The following is an 18,916-nucleotide window of genomic DNA, read 5'->3' on the forward strand; positions in this document are numbered from 1 at the left end:
ACAATAAATTCTCTTTATTGTTAAGACCTGTTTCAGTAAAGTTTTCTGTTACCCACAACCAAAACCATGTCCAACTGAGAGAGTTCCAGAAACAAAAATTGATCTAGAACAAGAGGAGATGGGAGGAATGTCAGCACACCACAGGGTCCAGGCTATGACAGTCAGCGTAACGGCGGGATCTAACAGAGGTATGACCTGGGCACATGCAGACCTCCCAGCCCTGATTGCCACGCTCTGGTGGAAGCCAGAGAGGAACCATGAAAGGTGAGCACACGAGAACCCATCTCAGGGCGCTCTCCTGAATGAATTCAGAAATGCTCGTGAAGGATCCAGAAACCCCTGCTTTGGCATCACACAGACCATATTATCAGTTTATGATCTGGACAAGTTGGTTAATGCGTATCAAAATATTCTGGGGATAAAACTTGCCTTATGAAGCTGTCAGGATGATGACAAACTACTCACCCCTTGCAAATCCTGGCTTGGTGCCATGGCCAGTATGCCCATGGGAAGCTGAGATACTTGCTCTGAGCCTCAGTTTTCTCATCTGTAAAATAAGAATGAAAATAGCACCTAGCCTATAGGATCTGTCGGGGAAATACGTACCAAACAATGCAGACCCTGACCCTGTAATCTCACTTAATGTGAGGAAAGAAAGAAATGTAGGAAGCAAGGAATAGAGGAGGACAAAGCTTATTAAAGTATTGTTTATAACAATTAAACTGGGTAATAATTTCAATACCTTTCAAAAAAAATTTATACAAATTATAGTAGAACTGTACAATAAAGCACTAAGATTCTATATTGATCACTGTATGCCGAGTATCTAGGAGGCATATTAGTAATTAGGGTCCAATAAAGAGCTGTTGAAGAAAGAAAAGCAAAGGAAAGAAAGATGGATTCTATTTCTAGAGACAGGGAGACCCACAGTGACTTGCCTTCTGTTTATTTCAGCACCAGCCTCTGGAAAATAACACTGGAGGGAAAGAGGACTCCCCCATAGCTGTAAAAAAAAAAAAAAAAAAAAAAAAAAGACTTAGAGCATAAGACTTCTAGCTATACTGGAAAACAACTGAGAGTAAGTGGGGGCGTGGGGAGACAGAGAGGGACCGGGGAGAAGGAGAGAGAAGAGGGAGAGAGAGCGGGAGAGAGCGAACTAGTCCTGGTGGCCAGGGGTTGTAGTTGCAAAACCAGTCCAGTAGAGGGCAGCATTATCTTTCAATCAAACCAAACAACCGGGTGGGGTGGTGGACTAATCCACGTGAAAATACCCTGCTCCCCATAGATGCTGGATAAGGCAGCCAACATCTTGCACCTAACAGCACCCTTGAAAGTTTGAAAACCTCTTCCGTTCTTCCCTTAAGATCCTGCCAGGTTAGACTTTAGTAAGTGCCAGAGTATGAGTGCAGTTCAAGATGAAACGTTGAAGTTTATCACCCACATATGTCAGTCAGCTAAATCCCTGGCTTCAAGCACGTAACAGTCTTGTCCCTGTGGTCATCCCCCTTTTCCAGCTCAGACCCTTCCTCCAGACCAATGCGAACCCACACTTTCAAACAGCGCCTTTGGACACTTTCAGCAAAGCCATTAAAAGGTAAAGTTCAGAGAACTGACGAGCTTTTCCGTTTTCTACTATCTCACTTTTGCGTCCTCCAGCATTTAGTCAGCTCAGGCTGCCATCACAAAATACCATGGACTCGGTGGCTTAAACAACAGATATTTATTTCTCCCAGTTCTGGAGGCTGAGAGCAGGGGGCCAGGGGCCGGCAAGGCTGCGTTCTTGGTGAGGGCTCTCCTCCGGGCTTGCAGACATCTGCCTTCTGTGCAGCTGTTTCCTCACATGGTGCAGCGAGAGAGGGGGTTCTGGTCTCTTTCTCTGCTTCTAAGGACACTAATATCCTCATGGGGCTCCACCCTCATGACTTCGTCTAAACCTAACTGCCTCCCAAAGGCTCTACATCCAAATACCATCACGTTGGGGGTTACGGCTTCTATGTATGAGTTTTGAGACGCAAACATCCAGTCCATAACAAGTGCCACATCACAATTTGAGTGGAATGCTTTCCTTCTTGTTCGTATAGCACTCTCTTACATATTCATGAGGCAAGTTTCTAGCAAGTTCTAACAAACTTCCGTCTGTCTTCAATGCAGGCTTGTTTGTCTTCTCTTACATGGAGCCCACTGTTTCAAGCTCTACCCTATGTGGCCCAACCAGCAGAATTGACATTCTGTCTGACAGACGTGGCTGCTGTAGTATCCTTGGTTCAGTAAAAATAAACTGTACAAAGGTTGCCTGGGGGTGTTTTGAAACATGTGATCTGGTTCCCATTATACATTTTAAGTGTAAAATATACCTTAAAATGTTAAACACTAATAGCTTAAACAGTGGGTGGGGAAAATGTGTTGCCAAGCACCCTCCATAAGCTCTGGCATCTGGAACTGTATGGCTTCTGGATGCTGTGTCTCAACTTTCACCCAGAGAGCCAGAGGCCTGCAGCCAATTCCGGGCAGCATCTGCCTGGGCCCCGGGTTAGAGACCTGCCGTTTCTCTTCATTCCCTCCGTTCCAGACCCTTGACTCCAAACCAGCTCACCCTGGAATCTATCGGTCCTTGTCTCTGCTGTCACCGGTCTGTCTAGGTGCCTACACTCTCGGTCCCTCCACTGCAACCCAGGGCATCCTGGCACCTCCTCATCTCCCTCTTGGCCTTCTCTAATGGTACTGTTTTCCAGATGCAATTCCAGCTAGCTCCGTGAATGTGCTCTCCCACTTTCCTAGGCACAGAAGTAACATCACGCCCTGGTTTTTAATTGAACCCTGGCAGTGAACTCACATTGACTTGCATTGACTATTGAAACCTGCCTGTGTGCTGGGACAACGCCATTTTCTTTCATTTAAAATAAGGCCCTTGATTTATACTTGACTATAATAGATCCAGTTTCCCACTGAAAAGACCTCTCCTAGTCTCAATTCCATGATGCAACCAGCCTGTAGGTGAGTTTCTTTGGCTGCACAGGACTGATTCTTTGTTAATTTAACTTGAAACTGGTTCTCAACATTTAAAAATTTAGACTTTTCCCCTGGCTGGTGTGGCTCAGTGGATTGAGTGCCGGCCTGTGAACCAAAGGGTCATTGGTTCGATTCCCAGTCAGGGCACATGCTTGGGTTGCAGGCCAGGTTCCCAGTTGAGGGGGAGTGTGAGGCAACCACACATTGATGTTGCTCTCCCTCTCCTTCTCTTCCCCTCTCTCTAAAAATAAATAAATAAATAAACTTTTTTAATTTAGACTTTTTTATACTAAAAAAATCTGGGTTTCTATGCCCTCTTCTAAAATTTGGAAGATCTGGCAATACTGAGCCCATGGCAAAAAGTCATCCAAAGTTGGTACAGAGAAAAGATCCTAGTAATAGAGCCACACTCACACCAACATTTGATTTAAAATAAAGTGCCCAAGCAATCAAATGGGGAAAAAAGTTTATCAACAAAATGGTGCTGGAATAACTAAATATCGAAAAAGTACAAACTTTGACCTTTATATGGTACACATACCATATAGGTACACATACCACAAAGGCCTAAATGGAAAAGCTAAAACTGTAACCTTGGCCAGGTAGTTCAGTTGGTTAGAGCATTGTCCTGATACAGCAAGGTTGTGGGTTCGATCCCTGGTCAGGGCACATAGAGGAGTCAAGAAATGAATGTGCATAAATGGGTGGGGCAACAGGTCAGTGTCTCTCTCTCTCTCTCTCTCTCTCTCTCTCTCTCTCTCTCTCTCTCTCTCAAGAAAAAATTCAATAAAACCTAACACTGTAAAGCCTTTAGAAGAAAACATGAATGAGTATCTTCATAACTTAGGGTTAAGCTAACCGTTTCTTAGACAAATCAAAGAATGCCATAACCATTAAAATATTTTTTGATAAATTAGACTTCATTAAAATCAAAAACTTCTGCTCATCAAAAAGACACCATTTAAAAAAGGAATAGACAAGTCACTGCCTGGGAGCCAGCCCTGACTCAATGGTGGGAAAAGCCATGGCTGGCTGAGGCCTTCCCAAGAGAGACCATGGCGTGAGAAGGGAGGAGGGCCATAGCTCTCAAAGGCACTGATTATTCTCTGGTGCTTCTCACACAAATCTGTGACTTGAATGTCTCATATCTTCTAGCCATGTTAAATTGTAATCAAGACAATAAATTACACACATAAAGTCTGGAAGAAGACAAGCAGAAAACTAAACATTCCATGGGTCTCTGAAACCCAGACACATGACAGAGTCAAGCTGCCTCCTGCCTTTTGACGTAACCCAGGGACAGAGCTGATGGGTGACATTGACAAGCCCCTGAGGAAACTCCCTCTCTTGTGTATTTGTTCCTTTTGTCCTCTTGATGCTATTTAGGGAATAAACATTTCCCCTTTCAAGATGGTCCTCCTAAAAATACAGAGATGGCATAAGGAACGTATTAATTGTCAGAAAAACCAGCTTAGAGGCACATGAAGTTGGGCAACTTCCTCAACCACTCAGACCTTCTTCTTCCTCTTGTGCAAAGTAAAGATAATAACTGCTGTAAAGAACAAATGAAAAAAACACTCTTAAAAATGTGTCCAAAACTCTGCTCAGGGCTATAAAGAATTGAACCCCACCCATACCAGCTCAAGTCGAAGGAGAATTTATGGAAATGACACAGCAGGCAATCTCGCCAACTCACAGGCACAATAAATGAAGTACAGCTTATCACTTGGGGACTGACACTGAAAGCCCTCTGCGGTGTCCCCTTTGGGGCCGTATGGTCTGGTATCCCGACTTCTCCCCGCAGATCTGCACATTCCCACATGGTACACACTGCTGTTGTCTGTCCGCTGCCCGTTCCCCTCCTTCCTCACTAAGACCTCAATTTAATGAGGGCGGTCTAAGCCAATTATGACCATCTGCTGCCCACTGTTCTCCCCTCCCTTATGCTGAGCAGTGGCCATGTATATGGTTCTGACAAATGAGGCTTAAGGAGAAGGCTGCTGGGAACTCTGAGAAAGCTCTTGCTTTTCCTGACAAAAAGCAAAGATACTGCTTGGTGGCACCTCTTCCTTTGGTTGTGATAACCGGAGCTGCGGCAGCCCTCATGGGGCCATGAGGAAAAGGCCAAAAGAATCACGAAGAGGTCTCTTACCCTTGAATGTCACTGAGCCTTTGAACCAGCCCTAGTGAGTATTATGTGTAAAATAACAAAACAAAAAAGCAAAGCAGAACTAAACTTCACCCCTGTGTTGTTAAGTCGCTATGAGTTAGGTTTTAGTACTCGAAGCTGGGGGGACTCTTAACCAATAATACTATCATCTAGTTTGGGATTTTTCAAACTTCAATTAGCCTCAAACCATGTGTAACATGTCTGCCATGCCACCTTAAGTAGAATATTCTTCCTTAAGTTGATTTATTTTTATTAACTTAAATACCTACCTTAGTCTTCTGGCTCTCATGTGTGAGTTGTTTTTTGTTTTTTGTTTTTTTCTAATACCCATACACATAAATATGTAACAATTAAAACTTAAACAGGTTTCCAAATTAATGAACACATTCCACCTGCTGGGAGGGTGGTGCACCCCAACTCCATAGAGAAATTCCTGTATCTGGTTGTTATCTGTATCCTTTATAATAAACTGATAAATGTAAGTAAAATAATAATAGTAATTTTAAATTAAATTGAATTAAAGCAGACCTACCACACACCAGTCCAAATCATCTCATTTTTGCCAGTGGAGCATTTTGTACAAGCAAAAGCAGCTCTGTCTCTGTCTCTGATGCTCCTGTTTCATATCCCCAGGAGGGTATGTTACTGATCAGGGTCTTTCCCTGAGCCACGTGGCACATAACACCTCACATACCTTAAGGAAGTCAGGGGAAATGAAGATAGTGGGCAGGGCTTGTCACCACAGCCATGCACAGGGCAATGAAGTTGAAGAAGATGATGATGCTGAAGAAAAGGAAGGAGGAGACCAAGACGAAGAAATGGTCTCACTTCACAAATAAGATTTCTGTGTACCAAGGGATAAAAACACTAGGGGAACATTAGTCAGTGCTTTGTGCAGAGCAAGCTACATAACCAGGGAAGAAACTGGACTACAGACCGGCTAGGACTGCTGGCAGAGCAGAAACAGGAAGTTCCTTCATGTGCACCTGAGCACCTTGCTACATCCATCTCCCAACATTGTCAGCCTAGTGTTCATTCAACTGTAAGGTAGCATGTCAAGTCAGTAAGGGAAAAATGAGTGATTCAACACACGGTGCTGGGAGAGTTGGAAAATTATTGGGAAAAAAATAAATGATATCCCTAACTCACTACACACACACACACACACATTCAGGTGGACTGAAGACTTAAGTATAAAAGAAGCAAACCAAAAATTATGGTACATTTATGCAATAAACCACCATTCAGAAGTTACAAACAGCAGAGGTCAATCTAAAGGTACAAGCAAGGAAATATTTCACCACTGTTCAATAAAAAATCAAGTTATAAATAGCATATATAGAATGACATCAGACCATTTGTGTTAAATGAGTATCTCCATATGAATGTATGAATGTAAATGCATTAAAGGAGTCCAAAATTACAGACCTTAATCAGATAACAGTGATTACATATAAGGAAGTGACCATAATAAGTAATAGAAAAAACATAGAAGAATTTTTAAATAATTTTGATGTTACAGCCAGCTTTCTTAGAACTCTGCCAAGAACAAAAACCATAAAGGAAAAGATTGAGAAATTTGACATGAAAATGTAAATTCTCCATATGGCAAGAAAAAATACCACAGCATAACTAAAAAATAACAAAATAGAAAAAATATTTGCAACATGATAAAGAGTACTATTATTAAACTATGGATTATTGGGGAATAAATAAGAAAATTACAAGCCAAGCCCTGACCCATGTGGCACAATTGGTTGGGCATCGTCCTGCAAAGTGAAAGGTTGCCTGTTTAATTCCTGGTCAGGGCACATGCCTGGCTCGAGGGTTCAGTCCCCAGTCAGGTCAATGTTTCCCTCTTTTTCTCCCTCCCTTCCCCTCTAAATAAATATATTTTTAAAATTTTTTAAAAAGAAAAGAATATTACAAGCCAAATAGAAAATGAGCAAAAGGTATAAAGAAACACTCTATAAAAGAAGACCTGCAAATAACCAAAATTCATATTCAAAATGTTCCACCTCAGTAATAAGCACAGACACAAGTAAGTTAAAGTAAGATGTCATCTTTCACTTAGATTGATGGAATTAAAAAACATTTATAGCAGCCAGTTGTTGGCAAGAGTGTGGGGAAACAGGCACCCTCACGTTCTGGAGCTGGAAGCCTAAACTGGCACAGCCTTCTGGAGGGCAATTCAGAGACAGGTATTAAAATTTGAAATGTTGCCCTCCTCTAAGAATTTATTTTAAGAAATAATGGTGCAGGTGTGCAAAATTTTATAAGAATGGTGATTGGATTGAAAAATTAGAAACAACCTAAATGCTCATCAATGGGTCCTTTTAAAATAAGTGTATGGAACTAAAAGGGGTTATGGCGATCAGACAGGTGTTATGAAAGATAAGAAAGATCTTCACATAACTGACACAAAGGATATGATGTTAAGTGAGGAAAACAGCTCATACAGTTCCATGTATAAGGTAAGCCTCTTGTTTAATATGCGACCTACTGGCAGGGTAGACATTACCATCTGTTATCTCTGTGGGTAGAATTCTAAGGAAATTTTTCTATATTATTTAAATTTTGTACAAAAAACATGTGTTACTTGTATGGCAACTAAAGTCCATAAGAATTTCATTTTGAAAATGAAGGAAGAAATATGCTCTTTATCCTATGTTTTGAGGATTTCTGCACACATCCTCTCATTCATCAAATATTAACAGTTTATTACGTGGAAGGTGGTGTCTCAGGTTCGGGGGTAGACACAAAAGACCAGCGGACCTGAGCTATGGGAGCCTCCCTCTACTTCTTGACACCCAACCAATACCACTGCTGGACCCGCCTCATGCTTCCCTCCTTTGCTCCGGCCACAGTGGAGTTGCTATCCTCTGACCACCCCTAGAGTCTATCTCCCAGTTTCACAGAAGCCTCACATTATTACCATCTTTGCTTTATCTTCAGCTTCTTGTCTGTTGTAGCCTACTTGTGGACAATGAAAACTGCTCAACTCTCTTCCATACCGATGGGAGGAAGGAAGGAAGGAAGTTCTAGATAGGATTATTTGGGAGGAGGGAGAAGGAAGGGGTCAGGGGGAGAGGAAGAGGGAGGAAAGAGGCCTCTTGAACATTTCTCCCATTCTTAACATTTTTCAAGAAGTATGGTAGCTTGACTATAATAAAAACATAAGAAAGAAAGCAGTATGTAAAAGCAACACCATGAGAGAGGCAGAGGAGCTCTCTGTCCCTCCAACCAGAAGAGCTGCCCCAGTCCTGTGTGCCCCAGTGCCTGTCTTGGACGGCTCTCTCTTGAGGTTACAACCTGGATGATGCCACTGGTGGATGAATCATCTCTCTCTAGTTATCACTCAATCCCTCCTGCCCTACAACCAGACTTCTATAAATAATGGTCTCCTTCCCCTCCTTTTTCTCACCTCCTTTCTACTTCTCAACCCATGGAGATGGCCGCTGGGCCTCACCACTCCACCAAAACCAGTTCTCCCTCGGGACACCTCTCAGGCCAATCTCAACTCAACAGCGCTTAGCACCACACTCTTGTGTCTGTCCTTTCATGGTGTCCTTTACCAGTGCTTCCTTTCCAGCCTGACCTCTTGGTTTGGGGGCTCCCATCACACAGTCCTGAGACCCTTGTTCTCCTTCCTGTACCCTCTTTCCTAGGATGGCGTGTTAATCCTTTTACAAACACCAGTGACCTCCAGGAGATATTTGCTTCATCGCTATATCCAGGTGGATGTATCATAGATCTCATTCATTCGTTCATTTTATTGATCACCCAAATATGTCAAGAACTACACTAGGTACTAGATTAAAAAAACAAAAAAACAAAGAACTACAACCCCGTCAGAAAGGCTATCATAAATAAATCAACAAACAAGTGTTGGTGAGGATATGGAGTGAAAAAAAGGGAACCCTTGTGCACTGTTGGTGGGAATGCAAATTGGTGCAGCCACTATGGAAAACAGTATGGAGGTCCCTCAAAAAATTAAAAATGGAACTGCCTTAGGATCCAGCAATTCCACTTCTGGGAATATAGCCAAAGAAACATGAAACACTAATTCAAAAAAATAAATGGAGTCAAGATATGGAAGCAACCCAAGTGCCCATTAATAGAAAAATGAATTAAAAAGCTGTGTTGCATATATACAATGGAATATTACTCAGCCATTGAAAAGAATAAAATCTTACCATTTGTGACAACATGGATGGACCTAGAGAGTATTATGCTAAGAGAAATAAGTCAGACAGTGAAAGACAAATACCATATGATTTCACTTTTCTACAGAATCTAAAGAACCAAATAAATGAACAAACAAAACAGAAACAGACTCATAGATGCAAAGAACAAACTGATGATCGCCAGACAGCAGGAGGTTGGGGGGCTGGGTGAAAAAAATGAAGGGATTAAGAAGTACAACTTAGTATAATAGTTACAAAATAGTCATGGGGATGTAAAGTTCAGCATAGGGAACATAATCAATAATATTGTAATAGCTACATATGGTGCCAGGTGGGTACTTGAATTTTTGGAAGAATCATTTTGTAAATTATATAATTGTCTAACCAATATGCTGTACAACTGAAACTAAGATTAAATAATATTGAATGTCAACTGAAATTAAAAAATAAAATGTTTAAAAATGAAGAACCAGAACAGGCATCGTTCATGCCCTTGAGCAGCTTAACTTGAACTGTCAACTGAGTTCAACATCTTCCCCCAACGAAAATGCTCCTTCACGTTTTTCTGTCTCAATAAAAGACACAATTACCACCCATTCTGCTCAAGCCAGAACTCTGAACCTTATAGCTGGCACTTTGCTTTCTTTTATCCTACCTGTGGGACACAAACTCTAAAGTGACTGAGCCCCTGCCTGCAATGGGTCATTCCTTTGTGTAAACCCCTTCCCTTGAGGAAGAACCTATGACTTGCTTCTAATCAGAATACAGCCACATAGAACTCAAGATAATGTTGAAGAAAGTTCAGAGAATGAGGCTATCTTGTCAAAAAGAAAATGCATTCGGTTAATGGAGCTTAGTAGTGATGATGAAGAAAACATTACTTAATTCATATTAATATGTAATACTTTTGATGAAAATTGCTATTTCTCTTAATTATATTTAAAAAAAAGAATATGGCAAAAAAAAAAGAAAGAGAGAGAGAGAGAGAGAATATGGCCAAGGTGATGGATGTGAGCTCCCTGTTTAGGTCTTATTATAGTGCAAGGATGACAGGCTGTCATGCCCATGATTATATTATGTTATATAAAACCCCATCTTCCATGTTGAAGTGAGAGAGACCCTTTTGCTGGCTTTAAAGAAGTAAACTGTCATATTTTTCAAAGAATCGTGGGGTGACAGCCAAAAAAGGTGGGTCCTCAGTGCTACAACTGCAAGAAGATGGATTCTGCCAACAACTTGAGGGAGCTTGGCAGTGGATCTTTCCCCACTTGAGCCTCTGATGACAACACAGCCCAGCCAACATCTAGACCAAAGTTTGGTGAGACCTTGAGCAGACGACTCAGTCAAGCTATAACCTTGACTCCTGACCCACAGAAACTGGGAGATAATATGTGGGTGCTATTTTAGGTTGCTAAGTTTGTAGTAATTTATTCCTCAGTATAAAAAACTAATGCAGCACCTATTCAATCCATCACCAGAGCTTTTCTGATTCCTTCACTGAAATAACTTTTGAAAATATCCAATTCCTTCCATCTCCACTACATCATCCAAAGCAACAGTCATCATCTCCTAAACAGGCAAATAGAATAGCCTCCTGACCTGCCCTGCACATTTGCCCCTCCTATCAGAACTCAGTCAAGGAATGAGAGCAACGCTAGCAAGCAAATAATTTGGCATTCCTCCAAATCTATATTTATTCAGCAGAAATGAGAAGTTGTCTATAATAAAAGTAGTGCACCTCTCTTTTTATGCCAATGTGAGGTTCACTACATGTGGTCTTCCAAAGCATACAACCTGTTGGAAGGTACATTAAGTTTTGCAAAATTTAAATAAAATAAATCACTGATTTCCTGTAATAGCACAACCCATTGCATTAGTCATGGTCAGACTTTCAGCTGACTAGTCTTCATGACAGCGCTTGGTTGACTCATCTCAGGTTTGGAGGTACAGCTTGTGTGTGTCTATCACAAGGTTTTAATTTTTATGTAGAAGAGATTATCTATTTTTCTTTTTCCTGCTTGTGGTTTTAGTGTCAAGTCTGAGAATTCATTGTCACATTTGAGGTTATGAAGATGCTATGCTTATGTGTCCTCATAGTTTTATAGTTTTTGCATTTATATTTAGGTTGTTGATTCAATTTAAATTAATTTTTGTATTGGAATAAGTTAAGGGTACAACTTCATTCTTTTGCATGTGGTTTTTCCAATTGTCCCAGCACCAATTGTCCCATTGAATGGTCTTGGCACGCTTGTCACAAATCAATTGGCCATAGATGCTGGATTTATTGCTGGGCTCTCAGTTCTATCCCAATGGTCTATATACTCATATGTCTGTGGTTTTAGCAGTACATGCTTTTTTTATTGTTGTAACTTAGTAGTAAGTTTTGAAATTAGGGAGTGTGAGTCTTCCAATTTTTTTTTTTTTCTTTCTAAGCATTGTTGCCTGTTTGGGGCCCCTTACAGTTTCTTACAAACTTCAGAATCAGCTTTTCCAGGTAGCTCAGTTGGTTAGATGGTTGTTTCTCTCTCTCTCCTTTCCTCTCTCTAAAATCAGTAAATTGTTTTGTTTTGTTTTGTAATGCCACTGGAATTCTTTTTTATTATTGAATTTATTATTATTTTATTTTATTGGTTAATAAAATTATATACAATTCTATAATACAGCCTCTGTACATTGTATTTTGTGTTCACCACCCCAAGTCAAGTCTTCCATCACCATTCATTCACCCATACCCTCTTCTATTTTCCCCTCACCCCATTTCCCTCTGGTAATCACCATACTATTGTCTATGTCTATGAGGTTGTGTGTGTGTGTGTGTGTGTGTGTGTGTTGCTTAATCCTTTCGCTTTTTTCTCCCAGCCCCAGAACCCACCTCCCCTCTGACAGCTGTCAATTTGTTCTCTGTTTCTATTTTGTTTGTTAGATTATTGTGTTCATTAGATCCCACATATGAGTAAAATCATATGATACTTATCTTTCTCTGACTGGCTTATTTCACTTAGCATAATGTTCTCCAGGTCCATTCATGCTGTTGCAAAGGAAAAGATTTCCTGCCTTTTTATGGCTAAGTAATATTTTATTGAGTAAATATACCACAACTTAAGGCCAGTGGAATTTTTATAAAGGGTGCATTGAATCTATAGATGCTCTGGGGAATATTGCCATCTCAAGTATAATTTATTGATTATACTGTTACAGTTGTCCCAATTTTTTCCCTATACCCCTCCAACTAGTCCTCCCGTTCCCTCCAGCAATCCTCCCCAGCTTAGTTCATGTCCATGAGTTGTGTATGTAAGTTCTTCAGCTTCACCCTTTCCTATACTATTCTTAACATCCTCCTGTCTACTTTGTTCCTACCGATTATGCTTCTTAATCCCTGCACAATTTCCCCTTTCTCCCCCTTCCCCCTCCCAGCTGATAACCTTCCAAATGATCTCCATTTCTGTTCCTATTCCAGTTGTTTGCTTAGTTTGTTTTTGTTTTTACTTTTTAGACTCAGTTGTTGATCATTGTGAATTTGTTGTCATTTTAGTGTTTATAGTTTTGATCTTCTTTTTCTTAAAGAAGTCCCTTTAACATTCCTATAATAATGGCTTGGTGATCATGAACTCTTTTAGCTTTACCTTGTCTGGAAAGCACTTCATCTACCCTTCCATTCTAAATAATAGCTTTGCTGGATAGAGTAATCTATCAGTCAAGTTGGGTATTCAAGGTGCACCCTTTGTGTGGACTGAATACACCCTCCTCCTGTAGTTGAGCTGCGATTGCTATTGGCAAGCCAATGGGAGGGATTTACCCAGACCAGTTAGCTGCAAGGACTGGTTGTGATCACTGACCATCAACCTCTGCCCTCCATGGAGGATCAGCTGTGCAGGGGCGGGGCGATGGTGTTCCAAGGTGGTCTGTAGCTGCCCACTGGGTGCGCTGGCCCTGGGATTTCCCAGGAAGGTCAGCCCCCACCTCTGTTTTTCCCAGGGCACCTTGCCTGAGCTGGGGTTGGAGATTCCCAGGCAAAGCCAAGCTGTTAATCTAAGCTGGCTACTGGTTAGTGCAGGGCCTGGAGCTCACTGAAGCCAGCTGTTGCTTATTTGACAAGATTTAGGAAGTTGTGAAGCATGAGCCAAGATCAGTCATTCATATGGGAAAGCAGCTTGGGTGGGCCTGTAAATTGGGTGGGGTGTCTAAGGCAGGTCAAACAGCATTAGCATTGCATATAGTAGGAAAAATACTGGAAAGAACTTTAGTGTCTTTCAACAAGAGAATGAATGAATAGTTTGAAAATCATAGTGGATAATCTTATTTAGAATGCTACATCACAGTTAAAACAGTTCCATGTTAACAGCATAGGTAAATCTCAAAAACACATCACTGACTAAAAGAAACAAGTTTCAAAAGATTACAGTATGATATAATTAACAACTTAAAATCATGACAAATGGTATACATTGTTTATGGATACATGCAAAAACATGCTTGGGGACACCAAATGCAGGGAGATGGTTACCTTTACTGAGGTGAGGGAGAAAGGAATGGAATTGGGTGGGGTTCACAAGAAGTTTTAATTGTATTTCTTTTTTTTAAAGCTCTAAAGCACATTTAATTATAAAATTTAAGATTCAAGAAACTGGGTGTGGGGGGTACAAAGATGTTTATTTGTTCTATTTGTCATTAGTTGGAATAAACTAAAAGCAAAATGAAAATTGGTTGAAAATCTTTTCTAGGTCCCAAAGCAGTCAAATGATTTATCACTTTTCCCACCCAACCTAGCCCACCACTTACATACTTTCCTTCATCTCTACCACTGAAGATCCATTTTCTAAAGACTCTAGCCCAGTGGAAGGCAATGGGTAGACACGGGGCTGATATGGCATTAAGTGGAAGTCAGCTGGGACTCAAAGCATTCTTCCCTGTTCTCATAGACTCTGGGAATACTCACAGCCAAGCCAATAAACCCTAAACACAACTGGAGGATTATTCTCTGGAGAAAAGGCCTTCCAATGTTGACATCTGTGGGCTCCCAGTGAAATCTGGCACATTATTGATGCACCTTATAGTGAAGCCCATTTAATTCAGTGCTTCTCACAATATAATGTGCATTGTGATTTTGTTGACATGCAGATTCTAAAGGCTTTAGTTTATAATAGGGCCTGAGATTCTGCATTTCCAAAAAGCTCCTGGTGAAGCCAATGTTGCTACTCCCTTTTGAGTAACAAAACTAATCAACCCATTTTGCCCACACACTCAACCACCACTCAAGTTTTTTTCAAGTCTTCTTGTCCTTTAATATAAACAGACTGCTAAAGTAGCCAGTCTTTTGAGGATGGTAACTAACATAACAGAGAAAGACCAAAATGAATTAGCATAAAAAAGGACCAAGAAAACAGAAAGCACAAGAAAAACTAAAGCATACACACTATAATGTTCTCAGAGAGAAGATATTTCTATCTATAAAACATATAATAGCCCTAGCTGGTGTGGCTCAGTGAATTGAGCATCAGCCTGCAAACCAAAAGGTCACTTGCTTAATACCAAACAGGGCTCATACTGGGTTGCAAGCCAGGTCCCCAGTTGGTGGCATGCAAGAGGCAACCAGTCAATGTTTCTCTCCCTCTCTTTCTTCCTCCTTCACCTCTCTCTGAAAGTAAACAAATAAAATCTGAGTTTTTTAAAAAAAATATAATATCCTCAGAAATATAGAATATATTTCTGTCCATAAAACAAAGATCAAATAATATGGGGGAAAAAATCTTGAGAATTAAAAATAAGAGAACTGAAACTTAAAATGGTTGAAAATAAAGACAACGAAATATCTCAAAAAAAAAAAAAAAATACAAGTTCCAGCCAAGATGGAGGCCTAGACAGACACACTGCGTCTCCCTCCACAATTAAGAAGGAATACAACTACCTCAAAATTAGAGACAACAAGAAGTTCCAGAAAACTAAGCTGCATGGAAGTCCAAAAAACGAAGACATAAAGAAAAAATACTCATCCAGACAGGTAGGAGGGGGCAGAGCCCAGGTGGAGAGGACGCAGTGTGGTGGCAGCAGCCGCAGCGGCGGCAGCGGCAGCGGCGGCAGATTGGTGAAAAGTGCAGTCACACATTTTTAAAAGTCAGGAGAGACACCTGGGGAGCATTCCCAGTCCCAGACCAGACTGCGCAGCTCACTGTCCCAGCACTGGGGGAAATAAAGCCTCATTGCTTCTGACTGTGAAAAACAGTGGGGGTTGGGACAGAGGAAGAAACTGCCAGTCTCTCAGCAGAGTCCACTTGTTTAAAGGGCCCCCATGGTACTAGAACATCCACAGACCCACCCACTTTGGGAACAATGGCAAGGACAACAGCTAGAGAAGTGCCAGTCCCATACAGAAGTGGGAGAGGTGCCTGGAAAAGGGGTAAATGCTGAGCAAGTGGCATTGTTCCCTCTCAAACCCTTCCCCCACATGCAGCACCACAACCTGGTGAAACGCGTCACCCGCACTGACAAATACCAAAGGCTCTGCCCCTTACAATGTAACAGGTACAACAGCTCTACCTAAGACACAGAGGCAAACAAACACAGGAGTCTGTCAAGATGAGGAGACAGAGAAGTATGGCCCAAAAGAGGGAATGGATCAAGATTCCAGTGGGAGAACTAAGCAACAAGGAGATAGCCAACCTAACAGACTCAGAGTTCAAAACACTGGTGATAAAGATGCTCACAGGTTTGACAGATATGCTTGAGTGTGGCAAACGCATAAGAGAAGAGGTGAAGGCTATTCTAAATGAAACAAAGGAAAATCCACACAAAACCAATGTGAAGGGAAGGAAACCGGGGTTCAAATCAATGATTTGGAACATAAGGAAGAAGAAAACAGTCAACCAGTACAGAATGAGGAAACAAGAACTGAAAAACAAGAAGATGCTTAGGAACCTCTGGGACGACTTTAAACGTGCCAACATCTGAATCACAGGGGTGCCAGAAGGGGAAGAAGAGCAAGAAATTGAAAGCTTATGTGAAAAAATAATGAAGAAAAAATTCCCAAACTTGAAGAACATACAAGTCCAGGAAGCACAGAGAGTCCCAAATAAGCTAGACTCAAAGCAGACCACACCAAGACACATCATCATTAAAATGCCAAAGGTGAAAGATAGAGAGAATCTTAAAAGCAGCAAGAGAAAAGCAGAGAGTTGCCTACAAAGGGGTTCCTATAAGACTATCAGCTGATTTCTCAAAAGAAACTTTGCAGGCAAGAAGGGACTGACAAGAAGTATTCAAGGAGATAAAAAGCAAGGACCCACACCCAAGACTACTCTATCCAGCAAAGCTATCATTTAGAATGGAAGGGCAGATGAAGTGCTTCCCAGACAAAGTAAAGCTAAAAGAGTTGATCATCACCAAGCCATTATTATATGAAATATTAAAGGGACTTATTTAAGAAAAAGAAGGTCTAAACTATGAACACTAAAATGACAACAAACTCACAACTGTCAACAACTGAATCTAAAAAATAAAAACAAAATCCAACTAAGCAAACCGAATAGGAACAGAATCACAGGTATGGAGATCATTTGGAGGGTTATCAGCTGGTAGGGGGAAGGGCGAGAAATGGGGAAATGGTGCAGGGATTAAGAAGCATAATTGGTTGGTACAAAATAGATGGGGAAGTTAAGAATAGTATAGGAAAGGATGAAACCAAAGAACTTATATGCACGACCCATGGACATAAACTATGGGGGATTGGATTGCTGGAGGGTAGGGGGTTACTGGGCAGAGGGGAGCAAAGGGAAAAAAAATTGGGACTACTGTAACAACATAATCAATAAAATATACTTTAAAAAATAGAACAAAAGCAAACAATGTGTACAGAGTTTCAGTTTTTCAAGATAAAGAGTTCTTAAGATTGATTGTACAACAATGTGAATATACTTAACACTACTGAACTTTATAGTAAAAAATGGTTAAGATGATAAATTTTGTGTTATATGTATTTTATCACTATTAAAAATAAAACTAAAACAAGCAAAACCTCCCAAAGAAACCATAAATAGAAAAAAACTAAAGGATCAATCCAGACATCTAAATTCTAAATACAGATGCTCCTCAATTTACAACAGGGTTATGTCCCAATCAATACATCGTATTGAAAATGCATTCAGCCCTGGATAGGTGGCACAGTTGGTTGGAGCATCATCCCGTACACCAAAAGGTTGTGGGTTTGATTGCCAGTCAGGGCACATACCTAGGTTCACGTTCAATCCCTGGTCAGCGTGCATGTGGGAGGCAACCAATCAGTGTTTCTCCCTCACATCAATGTTTATCTCTCTCTCTCTCTCTCCCTTCTCCCTCTAAAATCTATAATAAAAAAATATCCTCAGGTGAGAATTAAAAATAATTTTTTAATGCATTCAATACTACACTGTAGAGTAGTATCAGTTGTTTACCCTCTCATCATATGGCTAACTGGGAGCTTTGGCTTTCAATCTCTGCCAAGCATCACAAGAGAGTATCTTATTGCATATCAATAGCCCAGTTAAAAAAATCAAAACCCAAAATTTGAAGTGCAGTTTCTATTAAATATGTGTTGCTCTCACACCATAATGAAGTTGAAAAATCGTAAGTCAAACCATTGTAAGTCAGGGACCATCTGTAATAGGAATTCTGGGGAAAAGAACAAAGAAAATAGAGGAGAAAAAAGTATCAAGGAAATAATCAAAGAAAATTTCCCCCAGAACTGAAGTACATGAGTAACCATTTTGAATTAGTGCTCAGCACACAAAAAAATTGAGTCACATTAAAACACACCACTATAAAATTTCCAACCAATCTCCTAGAGAGAAAATCCTAATGCTTCCAGACGTGGAAGATATAACATACAAAGGATCAAGGATATGAATAGGAATCAGACTCTTTAAATAACAACCCCAAAAGGTAGAAGGAAATGCAATAATACCTTCAAAATTATAAGGGAAAATTATTTTCCAACTTGGATCCAGTAACCAGCCCAACTAACAAATCAAATGTTGGCACAGAATTAAGATATTATAAAATAGGCAAAAATTCTAGCAACATATTCCCTCTCTCTCATCCTTAGGAAGTTACTAGAAGAGGTACTTTATCAAAACAAAAAGGTAAACCAAGGAAGATATGGAATCTAGGAAATGGGAAAAACCAATCCAGACGAGTAATGAAGGAAAATACCAGAATGACAACTGTACCTCAAGTCTAGACAGCAGTCAATCCAGATTGAAACAAGAGGAAAGAAGATTCTGGGACAAAGACTACAAGAAAGTGGAACTTATGTATTTAAGTATGCGGAAAACATTGCTAGACTTTTAGACTTTTTGAGCACACCTGCTGGTTGGGAGGCAGCCAACTGTAGATATATTGAAAATTGACAAGTGAAGGAAAAATGAAGGGTCATATAAGCAAGAAAGCATGACTTTAGTGTACTTCTTGACTCATTGGTAAACAATATTTGACAAATAATAATTTAAATTCTGATTATTGGTTTAACCAAAAATTGTTACATAACTATGTAATGTTTTTAAAATATATACATATACGAAAG

This window comes from Furipterus horrens, unplaced genomic scaffold, assembly GCF_987537825.1.
Source record: "Furipterus horrens unplaced genomic scaffold, mFurHor1.1.pri manual_scaffold_1, whole genome shotgun sequence".
Lineage (NCBI taxonomy): Eukaryota > Metazoa > Chordata > Mammalia > Chiroptera > Furipteridae > Furipterus > Furipterus horrens.